The following is a 16,551-nucleotide window of genomic DNA, read 5'->3' on the forward strand; positions in this document are numbered from 1 at the left end:
TGTATTTGATTAGTTTGAACATTAAAGTAAACTTATCAAAAGTATAACTTTTTCTTTGGATGTACATGTTAAAATGGACCAGTTTTGCTGTTAAGGAATCATATTATCATAGTAAATCTATTTAGTTTTGCAATTAAGGATCCAAGTAAAGGATTATCACACTAATCTTTTTATTGCAAAGATTTGATCTTTTGTAAAACACTTGAACTCTCTAATGCTGTTTCCTATTGCAGATCAGATGAACTGGTAAAACAGAAGACTGACTGACTGTTACACAGGGATACAGTCCCTCTACATTTATTAACCCAAGAAAAGCTGACATGCTAGGCCAGGTCCGTCAGACCCATGAAGTGAAATTCTTATCAGAAAATGAAGTAAGGCAGAACTGAAGCTGACATTGGAGAGAGAATAATAAGATGAGGTAGGATTTTCAGGGTAAGAATTTTGAGTTATTGTTCTTAATGAATTGTATGGAATGGGTATGATAAGGAGTTACTTCTTTTAATCAATAGAATGAACATGTAAGATTTGAAGTTACTGCTCCTAATTAAAGGAATAGAAAGGGTAATATTTTAAGTTACTTTTTTTAATAAATTGAATGAAAAGTAACGTTAACGTTAATTTTCATTATTCATGTTGAATATAAATTTTTAGATAATTTATACAATTAGACTTATTATCGAATATTTTCATGTGTTCACACAATGAAATATAAATGTTGACTTTATAAAAGGTAATGATTTCTTCTATATCAACATGAAACAAACAAAGGTAGATTAAGTCAGGTGTGTCTCTCTTATTTTCATGCAGACAGAAAGACCGAAGGAATAGGAGGGAGGAACACAGGAGTAATTATCAGTAACTGTAGCTTGAGGTTTTCTTTTTCTCTGTCTAAGTTGATTAGTTTTCCCAAATAGAAGTGAAAATGTTTTTCTGGTGTTCCAGGCAATCTACTGTTATTTTTAGATAATAATTGTAAAAGGTACCTACTTATAATGGTTTTAAGGCATTGCATTTATCTCACCAATTCATCATTGACCATTAAGTAAGAGGCATTTGATAATTCTGTTTTTCAAAATAACTATTTTTTTACGTTTATTGTATGTTTGCAGGGAAATGATTAAGTGACGAGCTTCTCTTCGGGAGTTCCTCCCTCTTCTCTAATGGTGCTTTCATCAGCGCAATAGAGAAATGTCATTCGGACATCTCCCTGCACTCAGCGAGTCCTTCCTTGCAAAGACCTGAGCTACACCTTGACTAGAGTGTCAGAGTCCAGGATCGACAAGGGAAGCTCCCAACCACGGCTGGTGGAACGAGGTGCTTGACATACTCTGTCTAAAAGTGGCTCTCCTCACCTCAGATTTTTATGTTGGAGGTTGGGCACACCGAGTCCAGTCAACACCTGAGCGAAAGTAAAGAGTCTCCCATAAGGAATTGTAGCCAATTTCTGAATTGAGGAATCAGAATCTGACCTCAGGGAGCAGCCCCAAGACAGGTCTACAAAGCTTATCTTGGATTGATGGTGGTAATTACCAGACTCAGTTATTCCTTAACTTTGACCTTCTCTAGAGTCATCTTCTTCCTCTTCTTTGTATAGATACTCTTGTCTAAAACTTCTTTATTTTACTCCTTTTATAACAGGCTATTTGCTCCATGCAAAATGATATTTATCAGAAGTATATCCTTTTTTGTGAACTTACATGTAAAGTGTTTTTGTACAACTTCTATCCTGCATTTAATGTTATATGATAATGAATAGATATGCTCTGCTACTACATATTCTTATTAATTTAGTTGATCCATTTCGTTTTGCAATAAAAGATCAGAGTGAAGATATACCACAACAAGATTTCTATTGTAGACATTTTATCTTTTGTATAGAACTTAAACTTTGTTTTGCCCTCGTATGTTGATGCTACTTCCTTTTTACAGATCAGATGAACTGGTAGAACTGAACATTGATTGGCTGACTGACTGACTCACTGACTGGTGCAAGGAGATATTGTCTACTGTCATCTGTTGGACTGAAGAGAAGCTGAAATGTTAGAACAGCGTCAGTCAGACCCATTTAGTCAACTTCTGATGAGAGGATAAAGAACACAGAACTGAGACAAAAAGATGAGGTAAGATTTTAAGTTAAAAACTTTGAAGTTACTACTCTAAATGAATTAAAGGAAAAAAATAAAATCTAAGTTTATTGTTCCTAATGAATAAAACGCGAAGAATAAAGTTACTCTCCTGTCGATAACTTTTGCAAAAGTTTTCTATATTGTCATTTTTATTGATACAATCATTGTTAACATTACTATTATTTATGATAAAAATATATTTATTTGATAATTTACTATATCATAACTATATTAGAACCTTTTTATATTCCAGTACTGTCTTATATTTAATTTGATATTAATCTTTCCTCTTTCTTTTCGTTGGAAGTAAAACTTCATTTTATTAGCAGAAACAAACAAAGGTGAAAGAGATTGGATATCTCACTTCGGAAGCACAGACAGACAGAGACACAGACAGACAGATATGTCCTAAATTGCTTTTTTTATTTCTGAATCACAAAACTAAGTAAAGATTAACTTAGGGTTTTCAATCATTCAACTTTTGTCTTTAGAAACTAATTGTAAAAATCCCCTCTTCTAAATAGTTTCATCATAAGGATTTTACTTACCTAATTTGTCTTCACTCATTAAGCAAGATGCTCTAAACCTATTTTTTTTTCCGCCAAAGATTAATTCTTTGTTTATTACATGTTTTCAGGAGAATTATTTGTTGAGCTTCTTTTGGGAAATTCCACCATTTCTTCAAATGGCACCTAAATCAGCCCTCTGGTGAGAGGTCATGCTTATACGACAGCTTTTCATGGTTTTTATTTTGTTGTCTGGGCAGTCTGCATCAAGCCAGTACTTGGGCAGGAGTGGAGAGTTTTCAAGGCCTTTCTGAGACCTTTTTCCTATAGGCTGCAAAAACTACAAGAGCCTCTGCATGGCTGGAAGGGTTCGGCAATGTACCTAAACAACAGACATTATCTGCATTCTGGAAATAGAGTCTGACCTCAGGGAAAAGCAGGTCATCTCTGAAAGTGTTAATTCCTTCACTTCTCGTCTCGGATCGATGTCGGTGAGTACCAGACACAGCCATTCCTTAACTTTGTCCTTCTCTAGAGTCATCTTCCTCTTCTTTGCACAGAGCCTCCTGTCTTCAACTTCTATATTTTTCTTAAGATTTATTGCTGGACGATTTGGTTGATGCACAATTAATATTTCTCCTTTTCTCTTCCTGCAACAAATTCATGAATATAAGACTTGGAATGGAGGAGCCATTTGATTCCGGATTGTCATTTTAAATGTAAATTTATTATGATTTTGAAATTAATATGAAATATTTCCTTTTGAACATTATTCTATCATAAATGTAATGTGAAAACTGAAAGATATGATCCATTTTGATGATCCGTTCTTTCAATTGCTATTTTATATACTTCATGAAAAGTTTTTAATATCAGCTTCATTTAATTGCAGATTCACATAATCAAAGAAGTGTAGTCTAGTCTCCTTGAGAAGCAAGACGAGGGCATCTTCTTCCCAGCAAATCATCTGGAATCCACTTGGGTGATTAGAGCCTCTTGATTGATCAGAACTGAAAAGAACTCACCCGATCTCTTGTTTGATCACAATCTTCAGGTGAGTACCAACAGAGCTTTGCTTTTGATCAGCAGACAAGTGAAGCGACCTTACTAATGGATTAAGGGTAGAGGTAATAGATTTAATGGTTACCAAAAAAGCAAAAGAAATTTATATAGCTACATAATTACATAAGATTATAATGAATACAAAATACAGTTTATTCCACTCACTGGACATACACAATCTCCATAATAAAATGAGTTAATTTGTAAAGATATAAAGCTGATCTATCTAAAAATTTCCTTCTGTACAGAAATGACTATTCTCAACATTAACTGAAAGCAGTATCTTTAGTAAGAAACTATTTTGCTGTGACTGACATTACAACTGTAATTAATCTTGTATCTAACATGCATTTATTTGAGTTTCTCTTCCAAAAGTTGAATATAAAATTAATTAAGCCCTGAAGCCTATTCCTCATGATGATAGTGGCTCAAAGTACATGGTGGGCAGTGTACTTGAATACTTGACTCTTTTCAGAATTTTATCACTTATTTCCATGAATAAATAACATGCATTTTGGTACAGAACCAGCACATCAGTGTACATTTCACCCCTTTCTCCAGTCCACCTGTACGTGCACAATCTCAACAACAGGTCTTCTCCTATCAGGTATCATTCCACGTACTCTTTTCAGGAATTTCATTTCCACTACTCATATTATTTTCTGTTCGTCTCTACACCCATTCCATTCTTTAGAGCTGTGCACTCCTGTTGTCATAGTCAAACTATTTAATAAACATTTCTTAGAACCCCTATAAATACATTCCTAAATTGCATGTGCTTTGTAATAACATTTGATTCCTTCTCAACCTAAAATCCTGTTTTTTTTTTTTCACAGGAATCTGATCCTAAGTGAGAGAAGTCCCCACAATAATCCAATGCCAGATTCTGATAACAAGCAGCAGCTGAGATAAGGTTTACAATGCCCCAGGAAGGTCCTGTAGTATGAGGCTCTCCACCTGCTGACTCCTGTCCTCAGACTTCACACTCTGTCTATGCCCCATGACCCTTATTTCCCACCTGCTCAATGGGGTATTTGGGTGAGCAAGGAAGCTAGTGCCAATTCTAACTTAAAAATCTAAAAATTCGTTAGAGAATGAAAAATATACCATATTTCTTCATTGTTACCAGAAGACAAGAAATTTTGTATCCATAATTTATCTTTTTTTCAGAATATCTTCGTGCTGTATAATCTTTTTTTTTATAATATTTTATCAATGGTTTACCAAGGATGATTTTTTTGTTGTTGATACATACAGTATTCATAGTCCTTATAGAATATATTTTTTCATTACATAGTATAGTTATTCCCTTCCACAAAATGCCACTTTTTCTAAATATATATCAGTGCCCATATACTGTATACCCATTCATGACATAATTTGAATGTATTATTCTCTTTATACTCTACACCCATTTACGACATAATTTGAATGTACTATTTATTATACCGTATACCCATTCACAACATGATTAGAATGTACTACTTTTATACTGCATACCCATTTACGACATAATTTAATTTTACTATTCTTTTACTGTACATCCTTTAAGAACATAATTTAAATATACTATTTTTGTACAGTATACCCATTTACGTTATAATTTGATTGTACTATTTACATACTGCATAACCATTTACAACATAATTTGAATGTACAATTTTTATATAGTATACCCATTTACAACATAATATGATATTACTATTTTCTAAACTGTATATCCTTCAACATCATGATTTGAATATACTATTTCTATACTGTATATCCATTTACAACATAATATGAAAATACTATTTTTATACTCTACACCTATTCACAACATAATTTGAACGTAGTGTTTTTGTTAATAAACTATATTTTTTGTAGCGTTATGGAATATTTTCCTTTTTTTAACATATAATCTATACACTATATACCCTTCATTGAATTCTGATTTTCACCTAATGCTTGCTCATAGAATGCAAATAGATTTAACATATATTTTGTGTTATTTTGGGAATATCATTTTGTTGACATATATTCCTATATGATATTGATAAATAACCTGGATTATTTTTTTTTTTTTTTGGTAATATGAATAATTTATGCACTGCACCTGATTATAGATTTCGCTATTTATTTTTACCGATATTTAGACATTTTACTGATAATATGCTGTTGTTGATATAATAAATTTATCTATATTAATAACTGTTTTTTATATAAACCTTTTATTACTATCATAAGGACATTAGTTAAAAGTGGTATATATATATATATATATATATATATATATAAGGATATATATATATATATATATATATATATATATATATATATATATATATATATATATATATATATATGGTAAGGAGAGGGATTCTTCCCGTGTACATGTCTTCCTTGTTTCCTTGTTGTTTTTAATTAACAGATCTGGGTTGATGTCTCAGAGAAATGTGATGTTATTGCAACGGATGATGTCGTAATATGATGGTCACGAGATGATGACCTTTCAGATGTGTTTGCTGAGTGAGATGTCACACTTCATTGTTAGTGTCGGTGGAGGATGGTACTCTCTCTCTCTCTCTCTCTCTCTCTCTCTCTCTCTCTGTCTCTCTCTCTCTCTCTCTTTCTCTCTCTCTCTCTCTCTCTCTCTCTCTCTCTCTCTCTCTCTCTACCTAAAACTAATTCCATTTTGATTTAATTGAATTACATGGATATTAAAGATAAAAAAACAACCTAAGTAAGAAGATAAAATTTTCTTCTCTTAGAAATATATTTCCATATTAAATATATAAGTTTATGAGTCACTTATTTTCTTTAATGTCTCTATACTTTGACCTTTAACCTTTGACCTTACTGTTTGTGCTTCTGATCTGCTTTTCATTTTTTGATGTATATCATTACATGTAAATAACAACAATTTTTTTGTTTCATTGAGAAGCTTCTCTTTGGGCAAGCAATGTCAGCTCAATGCAGAGTGACCCAGTATGGATCCCTATGACCCAAGGTCTAAATATAAATCAAAAGAAATGTAGGCTTCTTCAGGAAGGAGCCCTTTTGTACATTAAACTACTTCACTAAGTGTCCAGTAATCTACAACAATAACAACAATAAAAATCATCTCAAATTTCGAAGAAGCAAATCCCCTTCTTATTATTCTGAGCGAAAGGTGGAGCATTTTATTTTCCACGTTGCTTTGAAAGATATATGAATTCTTTTGGGATTTAATCAGAATTAAGTGATGTTTACTGAAATCGGTTGGAGGTGACCTTCAAATGATTTCCAGTAAACAATCAGTAAAATATTAAGAAAATATTATTGGAAGACTTTGTTTTGCGGATGACTATTTTTCCCCGATAAGTCCTGCGGCAGAGCAAGGCTCAGTGACACAAGTTTCTTCAGCAAGCATTACCAAAACAACAGATATTCAATTTTCTCTCCCCAATAACTGTGAATATCTGATATTTAGATTCCCATATTGTGGTAATATAGTTAATAAGTATTCTCAAATGCTATACATGGTTGGTAAAACCACTGTAAGATCTAGCATAAAAAAATGTCAGAGTGTAAATAGCAGAACTGAAGGCATATAATTATATCAGTGTGTCCTAGGCAAATTGAGAACACCTAATATGGACTAATGTAGTCACAGCTAAAGTGTGCTGTGTGCATTTGCAATGCATTGCTTGCTTAAAAATAAATATTTATAGAAATTTGGAAAATGCCATTTTAATAGAGGATTGTTTAAACATATAAGTTGATATTGATAACCAGTCAATCAGTTTTGAAGAAAAGCAAAACGTCGTTGGGTTACTAATTGTGAATAAGATGTTTCATCTTAAAATTGTAGAAAAATTGTAAGGTAATTCTAAATTTACTTGTGTGTTAATTTTTGTTCTTCAATCACACTCACACTTTTTATAAATTATTAACAAAATAGTGATAAAAACGAGTCTGCTTGATTCCCAATACTATTTTATATTAACGCAATTTACAGATAAATGTTATAAAGCTGTAAAAATCAATTCTTTCCTATATTATCTTTTTACATTTATACAATTCTTTATATAAGTAATAAAATTCAAGGTATTGAACAAAACCCTGTGTTATGACAGTAAAATATTAAATATTCTGCGGTTTTAAGAACTTTTTTTTGTTATTGTTATATTAAGCCGTGGCTGTCATAACAGACTGATTGAAAAATTTAAATGCATAAAGGATGCACAATTTCATAAAAATCCTGCTAAATTTTGCGGCATAAAATGGATTTTGAGCAAAGCAAGAAATCTATTTTTGGGTGATAAGGCCATGTCGTCCTGATGGAAGGGTCCTTTAGGTAGCTTTCTAAGGGATATTTGGCTACAGTGATACTCCTAGAGAATTAACCACAGGTTTCCAGAATTCTAACACCTGGCGCGAGTATCCTTAATATAACTTTTAACCCTGGATAGGTACGGTCCTCGGACACCCCTTTAAGGGTATACTCGGACGCGAACGACCCCGACGCCAAAAAAAATTCTTGAAAAATCAGTTTTTGCAGTAACCTCCTTTTTTCTTTTGCCAAAAAAAACTTCAATGAATGCTTAAAACAACTGTAAAGATAAATACTACTCATCTGCAGAAAAACTATTTATTATAAATATTTTAAAAAATTAAGTAGAAAAAAAAAGACCTGACATAAAAATTCATAAAAAAAAGGTTTATACATATATACACAAATCCTTTTAGGAATTGATTCTTGAATGTTTAGGACACATCTTGATGTATTTTGGATGAAGTCAGACCCATGGAGGTGAAGATCTGAAATGAGAAAAAAAGGGTAACTTTTTTTGGCCAAAAAAAATTGTCCAAATTTCATGAATTTTTTTGGGTACCCAAATGAAATAGGAAGTGGCTAATTTTTTTAGGGAATAAACATATGTTATCCTAAAATAGAAATATGTAAAAAAATCTTCATTATTTTGTAAATTACATTTATATCAGGGGCCATATCTAAAGGTAATTTTTTGAGTACTTGGAAATTTCGTAAAAAAAATACATATATTTAATATATAATATGATATTTATGCAGGTAAAAATATACCAAAATATCACAAATTCTATAGGGAACAAGAATATATATAGATAGGGCAGCTTACGCTTCGGATATGTCCACAAAATGGCCGCCAACCACACTGACTCAGACTCCCTAATCTGCCACTTGAAATGTAGGAAGGGTATGTCAATTTCAAGGTGTTATTTACTAATCTAATTATTATTGGATATGCATAAAAATTGTATGGTGGGTTGCTGGATAATTGTCGATTATTTTACGACTATAAAATTAAAATTCTGACCCCAAAAATTTTTTTTGAAGGGAAATAAAATCGAAAAAAAAAATGTAAAACAATATTTTAGCTAAAAAAATTTGATGATATTCAATCAAAAAAAAAGTAAACAAAATTTTCCGACAAATAAACATCTAGAGGAATCATTACTCTGTGATAGTTCCTTAGTACGTAGTAATTTTGAGAGAATTGGGAAAAAACGAAAAAATGGCAATTACCGGAAAATCGAACACATACCTATATATACGCCATATCTGGCTAAAAAAAAGATAGGCATGGGTAGCCAGATCATCTAGAAACACTTTCCAACACTATAAAAATATAAGTTTTGCGACACTACTTGCCAATTCCTTACGGTAACATGACTAAGCAAAAAAATGCAAAACAAATAAAAAGGGGCACTCGTGGAAAAATGGCCATTCTAATATACGGCATTTCAGAAAAAAAAAATTTCAGCCACGTGCTAGGCAAACCATCAAGGCATATTTTCCGACAAATAAACATATAAATGAAATATTACTCTGTGATAGTTCCTTAGTACGTAGTAATTTTGAAAGAAATGGGAAAAAACGAAAAAATGGCAATCACAGGAAAATCGAACACATACTTATATATACGCCATATCTGGCTAAAAAAAAAATAGGCATGGGTAGCCAGATCATCTAGAAACACTTTCCAACACTATAAAAATATAAGTTTTGCGACATTACTTGCCAATTCCTTACGGTAACATGACTAAGCAAAAAAATGCAAAACAAATAAAAAGGGGCACTCGCGGAAACATGCCCAACATTCTAATATACGGCATCTCAGATAAAAAAAAAGACATGCACGTGTTAGCCCAACCATCAAGGCACACTTTCTAACACATAAACATGAAAAAAAAATCAATAATATACGGCAATTCCTTACTACGTAGTAAATTTTTACAAATATTGAAAAAAAACAGAAATTGGCAACCGCAGTTAAATACCCAATATACCAATAACTACGTCGTATCTGACAAAAACAAAATCACGCATGGGTAGCCAGATCATCTAGACACACTTTCCAACATTAAAAAAGCAAAAGTTTTACGACACTATTTCGCAATATCTTACGGAAAAATGACTTGGCAAAAAAATGAAAAAAAATTAAAAAGGGACACTCGCGGTAAAATGCCCGACATTCTAATATACGACATCTCAGATAAAAAAAAAGACATGCACGTGTTAGCCCAACCATCAAGGCACACTTTCTAACACATAAACATGAAAAAAAAATGAATAATATACGGCAATTCCTTACTACGTAGTAATTTTTACAAATATTGAAAAAAAAACAGAAATTGGTAACCGCAGTTAAATACCCAATATACCAATAACTACGTCGTATCTGACAAAAACAAAGTCATGCATGGGTAGCCAGATCATCTAGACACACTTTCCAACACTAAACAAGCAAAAGTTTTACGACACTATTTGGCAATATCTTACGGAAAAATGACTTGGCAAAAAAATGAAAAAAAATGAAAAAGGGGCACTCGCGGTAAAATGGTCCTCGTGGTGATGAACAACATTTTAACTAAAAAAAAAAACATGCACATGGTAGCCAAACAATCCACCAAGACTTTCCACAACTGATAACCTATACAAGTTGCACCATTCTACGACAATTTCATAATACGTAATAACTTTGATAATTATGCAAACTACCTCAGAAGGGTAAACTCGGACGCGAACGACCCCGACGCGTCTCAGAAATCGGGGAAGGAGTACAGCTACAGCAATGCACATCTGGACACTACTAGAGCGTGTAGGGGAGACACCTCCTGCAGGTCGATCACCCACAAATTCAGTCACAGGGGTGAGTCACGTGAGAAAAACCTGTTTTTTTTTTACGCTCGGGGTCGCAAACGACCCACCGTACCTATCCAGGGTTTAAGGATGTCGCATAATATCAGGGGACGTATTTCTTGATAGACACATGGCAATCTTCACCTCGAATAGATATTATGCTATGAGGGGGAAGAGTGGCGAAAATGAAGGGGAGCCGTTATCAAGGTTACCCGGTGGATCCCCTCCCAGTACTACTACAGCGTATTATTCCTTGTTGCATTTAAGCATGGATAGCCGCAGATAGAGTAGTTTCAAGTGGGGTCTTTCGTTACGTAGTTTTATACTCCTTTTTTGAAAGATGGGAGGGTCCATCAGGACAACATTGCCATATAACCCAAAAATTAGATTTTTCGCTTTGCTCAAAATCCGTTTTTTAGGCTCAGCCTTGTCGTCCTGAACGAAGTTTACCAGAGAATTACTTGAAAGTACTATATCTGTGGGTTTGTATAAGTGCCTTTACTTTGAATGAGTTCCTTATATGGTCACCTATATCTTTATATATGTCATTACCGTTACTTGTCATATCCACTAAGCTTGAAACTACCTTAGGGCTTCCTGCAACCGGCAGGGAAAGTGTCGACTATAAGGATTCAAAGTTTGTATCTACATAGGGACGGACGGTAAATCCTAGAGATTACCTTTTTCATCCCTTGGAAATCTGTACTCTGATTTCAAGTTGGGCCCTTCTAGGGCTTAATTAAAACTCTAGTATACTTTATTCGTGTGTAACAGAGTTAGGAGCAATAAGACGCAAATACTTTTAGTATTTTACCTTGTAACTAGATTATCAATTGTAGTTACAATCAGGAATGAATCTGATCCGGCATTGAAAACATATCAGGGTCCATATTTTCTCCTGTCGGAAAAATATGTAATTTCATCGAAATGGTGCCACTCAATTGAGATGTGAAACCAAATCGGACTGACTTGTACAGATTTTGTAAATGCATGAACACTGTGACGCAACGTTCACTCGGCACTGGTGTTATCGGTCAGATATGCGCCTATATGGAACAATGTGTCAATCATCGTTGTGATTTGCACCCGAGGGTAAATGTACCTATGCACCCAATGCACTGGAAAGTCCCAAAGCAGTTCACTGTTCGTCGCAGGCTTAGAAGACAGGTTTCTAAAACTACCTGCCGCCACCACAATATGTCTTATTTCATGTACTTGCTTCGTATAGTGTTGGAGGAAGGTCCGTGAAGAAGCAATTTTCTTAGGATCCTGAACTGCGGGTGAGCTGTCAGGATCCGCTCTGCGAATAAGTAGGTGAGCATTGCTCTCAGTAATTTTAGGGATAGATTCTGATCCTGAGGTTTCGCCTCGGAAGAGCTGTCTTTCCCTGAAGTCTGAAGTCCTACGAAGATAGACCTTAAGAAACCCTAATGGGCATAGGGAGACATCTTCCTTCATTGGGCAGATTCTCCAAGGACCCCACCTTTTGGTGGGAAGCTCGTTTTTGGCGAGAAAAGTAGGATCGGGGAAAGGATTCAGTTCTCCCTCTTCTGTGAACTGAATATGGCCTACATCCCTGATAGGGCCAACATTTCACTAACTCTAGCCCCTGAGGCTATTGCAAACAGAAAATTGACTTTCTGTGTTAGTTCTTTTAGAGTACAATCCTCATTGTTAGGTCCGAAGGATAGTGCAACATTTTGACCAATGCCCATGTAATTGGCTTTGGAGGGGTTGCCAGCTTGGGTCTAGTGCATGCTTTGGTACCTTAAAAAGGGTTTCGCTTACGAGGTCCGTCTCAAAGGCGTATAGAAGAGGTCTAGTTAGGGCCGACTTACACATGGTTATCGTATTGGAAGGCAGGCCTCGTTCAAGTAGGTAAAAGAAGAGAGACAGAAACCTGTTGAAATTTCTGTTGGTCCTCTTGTTTTCACAAGGGTTACCCCTTTCTTCCAAGAGAATCCACATTGTCTCCAGGTTGGACTTGACTTGTACTTTACAATGAAGTCGGCCACATTCTTCGCTGCTAGGGCAAAAAAATCATGAGATGTAGGGTGTTGGTTCTCGAGGATGAAATGTAACAGCCGACTCCTGCACCAGTTTGCATAAAACTGGGTACGACAGAGGAAACAGCTACAGTTTCAATTCTAGAACTAGAGGAAACCAATTGTTTGGGCCATTTGGGGGCCACCACAGGAGCGGTTCCTCTGCAGAATCCTAGCTTGTCGAGGACTTTTAGCAGGAGATTGGCTGGTGAAAACAGATAAATTCGATTTCATCCGTTCCAGTCGAGAGACATGACGTCTATTGCTTCTGTCTCTATCGGCTTTCACCTTGATAGAGCATCCGCAATCACATCGTGGAACCCTTGAAGGGGAACTGTTTGATGAATGCCATCTTCTCTTCCTTGCCAGGCCGATGATGGCTAACATCATGTGGTTGATGTGAGGTGAACTCGAGCCTTGTCGATTAGACATATTAGTATCACATCGGTGTTGAGAGCCAATCTGATGTGGACTGTTCTGCGAGGCGATAGTCTCCTCTACGTCAGGAGGACTGTCATAGCCTCCAAGATGTTGATGTGAAAGTTTTTTGAACTGGAATGATCAATTTCTTGCCCTTTCCTTACATGCAGATGGCGTCCCCCTTCTTTCAGGGAGGCTTCCGTGTGTATCACCACTGATGTTTGTGGTGGTTGCAAGAGAGTTCTGTGCTAGACTCTTATTCGTTGACCACGGCCTTAATGGCATGCACAATCTGGTCGGTGTCAACCTTGTTGATATCTTCGAGCGTTTGATGCATATCTTCTCCAGACTCCTGGCGCATCATTCAGCTGTGCTCCTAGCACCGGATCTGTTACTACTGCGAACTGGAAAGAGCCAAGTACTCTTTCCTATTGGCATTTTGAAATCCTCTTGTGTTGGATTAGTCTCTTGACAGATGCCGCAATTTCTCTCCTCTTTTTTAATAGAATGGAGAGGTGGTGTGACTGCAAGTTCCCATTGATTCCTAACCATTGAAACTTGTGAGCTGGAGAAAGGCGAGACTTGTAGTTATTGATCTTGAGGCCCATGTGTTCCAGGAACAGGATCACCTTTCCGGCTGCTTGCAGACAAGTAGTCTTGGATGCTACCCGCACCCGCCAACCGTCCAGGTATGCTACTACCTGTACTCCTCCGGAGCATAGGTGCTGGACGATCGTGTCCGTTAGCTTTGTGAATATCTTTGGGTCTATGTTTAGTCCGAAGGGCATGGCTGTGAAGACAAATTTTGTCTTCTGTAGCCTGAATCCTAGGTATGAAGAGAGGAGGAGACTGACTGGTAGGTGCCAGTATGCATCTGCCAGGTCTATTGAGACAGTATATGCCCCTTTTTGGTAGAAGGGTCCTATGTGTTGCACTGTAAGCATCAGGAACTTGTCGATCTCGATGAACTTGTTGAGTGGAGACAAGTGTAGAATAACTCTGGGTTTGTCGCAGTCTCTCTTATGAACACAAAACAGCCTTCCCTTGAATTTTGATGTACTTCGCTTTCCTCCTTACTTTCTTGTTCAAGAGTTCTGAGGTATATTCTTCCAATAAGGTTTTGAAGTGTTGGAAGAATTTTGGAAAGGTGGATTTTTGTTCCATTTCCAACCAAATCCATGCATAATTTGGCTGTGGACCCAGGGATCAAAGGTCCAACGATCCCAAAAGTGAAAAAGTCTGCCTCCTACCTGGAACCTCTCATTTTTTAGAGGTTCCTGAGGACATGTTTCCGAGACGCGTCCTCCTCTACCCTTGGATACTTCCAGAGAATCCGCTTTTTTTGGGCTCTTACCTTTGTAGGGCCGAAAGGTGGTTTACAGCTGGAATACTATTTGAGGCACAGTGGTCTTGGTCACGGTCGGAAATTGTGCAGTTCTAATAATGATTTCATCTTTGAGGACATGCCCAGCTTTTGGAGCAGGTTCCCATTCTCTGTGATGGCTTTGGTAATGACTTCTTGGACCACTTCCTGTGGGAACCTGTGCCTGAAGCCCAAACGTATTCGATTGAGCCTTAGGGAACAATAGGAACTTTAAAGATTCGTTAGGTAGGGAAGGTCCCGGAGAGTTCTTCTGGAAGCCTCATACTCACCTTTGGTGGGATTCCCTTGCTGTATCTCTTGACTCCGTAGTTTCAGGGATATCTTTTACAAAGCCGTCGGTCAGCAAGGTCAAGGTCAAGCGATTGGAGCGACCCGATTAAGCTAGAAAAGAAGTAGGAAAGACACATATCTGTGTTTCCCCTCCATGCAATTGCTGTGACCTCCTACAATATTAATATTTTTAGTTTCCTTATTAGTGAAAATACAGAGTGGAATAACTCTCATACGTAGAGCGGGAGTCAGTGGATACTAACATTAACTCCACCACTTGTAACATATTAATACTGACAGGTGTAAAATATTAATATTGGTGTTCCGATGATCTAGGATTCATCAGAATGTTGAAGTAATACTTCACCTCAACATTTTTTAAACAGTCTCAACAATGAACTATGAAAGGATACACAGAGTATGTTGGAAATTTCATACCACTGTATCATTATATACTGTAATTTTCTAACTGCTGTATTATTATACTGCGGGAATGCTGGCTACTGTATTGTCTTATACTGTAGTTTTGCCGGTATGCTACCGGGTTAGACTAGTACCTGGTGGCACTAGCTGACAGAGAGAGAGAAAGAAGGGAAAGAAGGAGTACCGTATTATTATAGTTTTATACATTAATTAGGGGTGTAGGGACTACTGTCTTTACTGCCTTCTTTCCAGAATGAGGATTCAAATGGAAAGGGAGGAATACATTGATTCTAGCTTCCATCCAACCACAATTTCTGTTGCCGGCTGTACTGCCGGTTACAGGGTTTGTGGATGGCATTCCAAGAGAGGACTGAAGAATATTCAAAGGTATAATGGGTTTCCCACCGGCAGCCGTCAGGGCCGGCTCAACCTTTCCCGGAGCTTAGCTTCCATTAGGGAGATGGTCAAAGCGGCAACCTAACCGCCTTTGTAAGAGCCCGGCTGGTAACTCAGCCAGCCCAGCAAGCGGGGTGATAGTAAAATACCGGCCCCAGGTATCGTGATGGCTAGGCCGTCACTAAAGGACAGAAGGGGAAGGGAAAGGTTCTTATATTTTACAGAGAAAGGTGGCGGCAGGTATGCCTCCTACTTTCGGCTGTAAATCAAGGAAGCATAGTTTCCTATACCGGCGCCGTCTTGGGCGGTAGAGGAATAATGATTCCCTAGCTTGAGACATTGCCGGATATAAGACATGTCTTTTAGTCCACAAGGGAGAAAAGTGGCGGCAATTATACTACCCACTTTCGGTTGTGGACAAGGGAAGCAAAACTTCCTATGCCGACAACAATGTAACCGGCCGGGGAATGACTATTCCCCTATCGGTAGCGTTGTTGGCAACAAGACAGAATACCCTGAGTTACTGTCGTATTTCAAAGCCGGGATACTCGCCAGCACAGAAGATCAACAGAAAACACTATCAAAGTCAAGCCAGAGTACACTACTCAATGGTGGTGATGGAAGATAGGGTTGTCGCCTGGGCTGGTGGCACCCAGGGGAAAGGAAGGGTTTATCCTCATTTCTCTAAAAAGAGAAATGTATCGTATTATACCAGTAATTCTAGGAGATATCTAATAAAAACGATACAAGAGGTTAAACGGGGATAACGTTA

At 36.6% G+C, this 16,551-nt stretch overlaps 1 long non-coding RNA gene across 1 annotated transcript; it reads left to right on the forward strand.

The window, feature by feature from the left end:
• The first annotated feature begins 1,998 nt into the window (after nucleotides 1-1,998).
• Nucleotides 1,999-3,734, forward strand: LOC137633391 (uncharacterized). Its single transcript, XR_011042190.1, has 3 exons — nucleotides 1,999-2,123; nucleotides 2,767-3,126; nucleotides 3,528-3,734. It is a non-coding gene; the product is annotated as an uncharacterized lncRNA (long non-coding RNA).
• The last annotated feature ends 12,817 nt before the right edge of the window (nucleotides 3,735-16,551 follow it).

Source organism: Palaemon carinicauda, chromosome 43, assembly GCF_036898095.1.
Source record: "Palaemon carinicauda isolate YSFRI2023 chromosome 43, ASM3689809v2, whole genome shotgun sequence".
Classification (NCBI taxonomy): domain Eukaryota; kingdom Metazoa; phylum Arthropoda; class Malacostraca; order Decapoda; family Palaemonidae; genus Palaemon; species Palaemon carinicauda.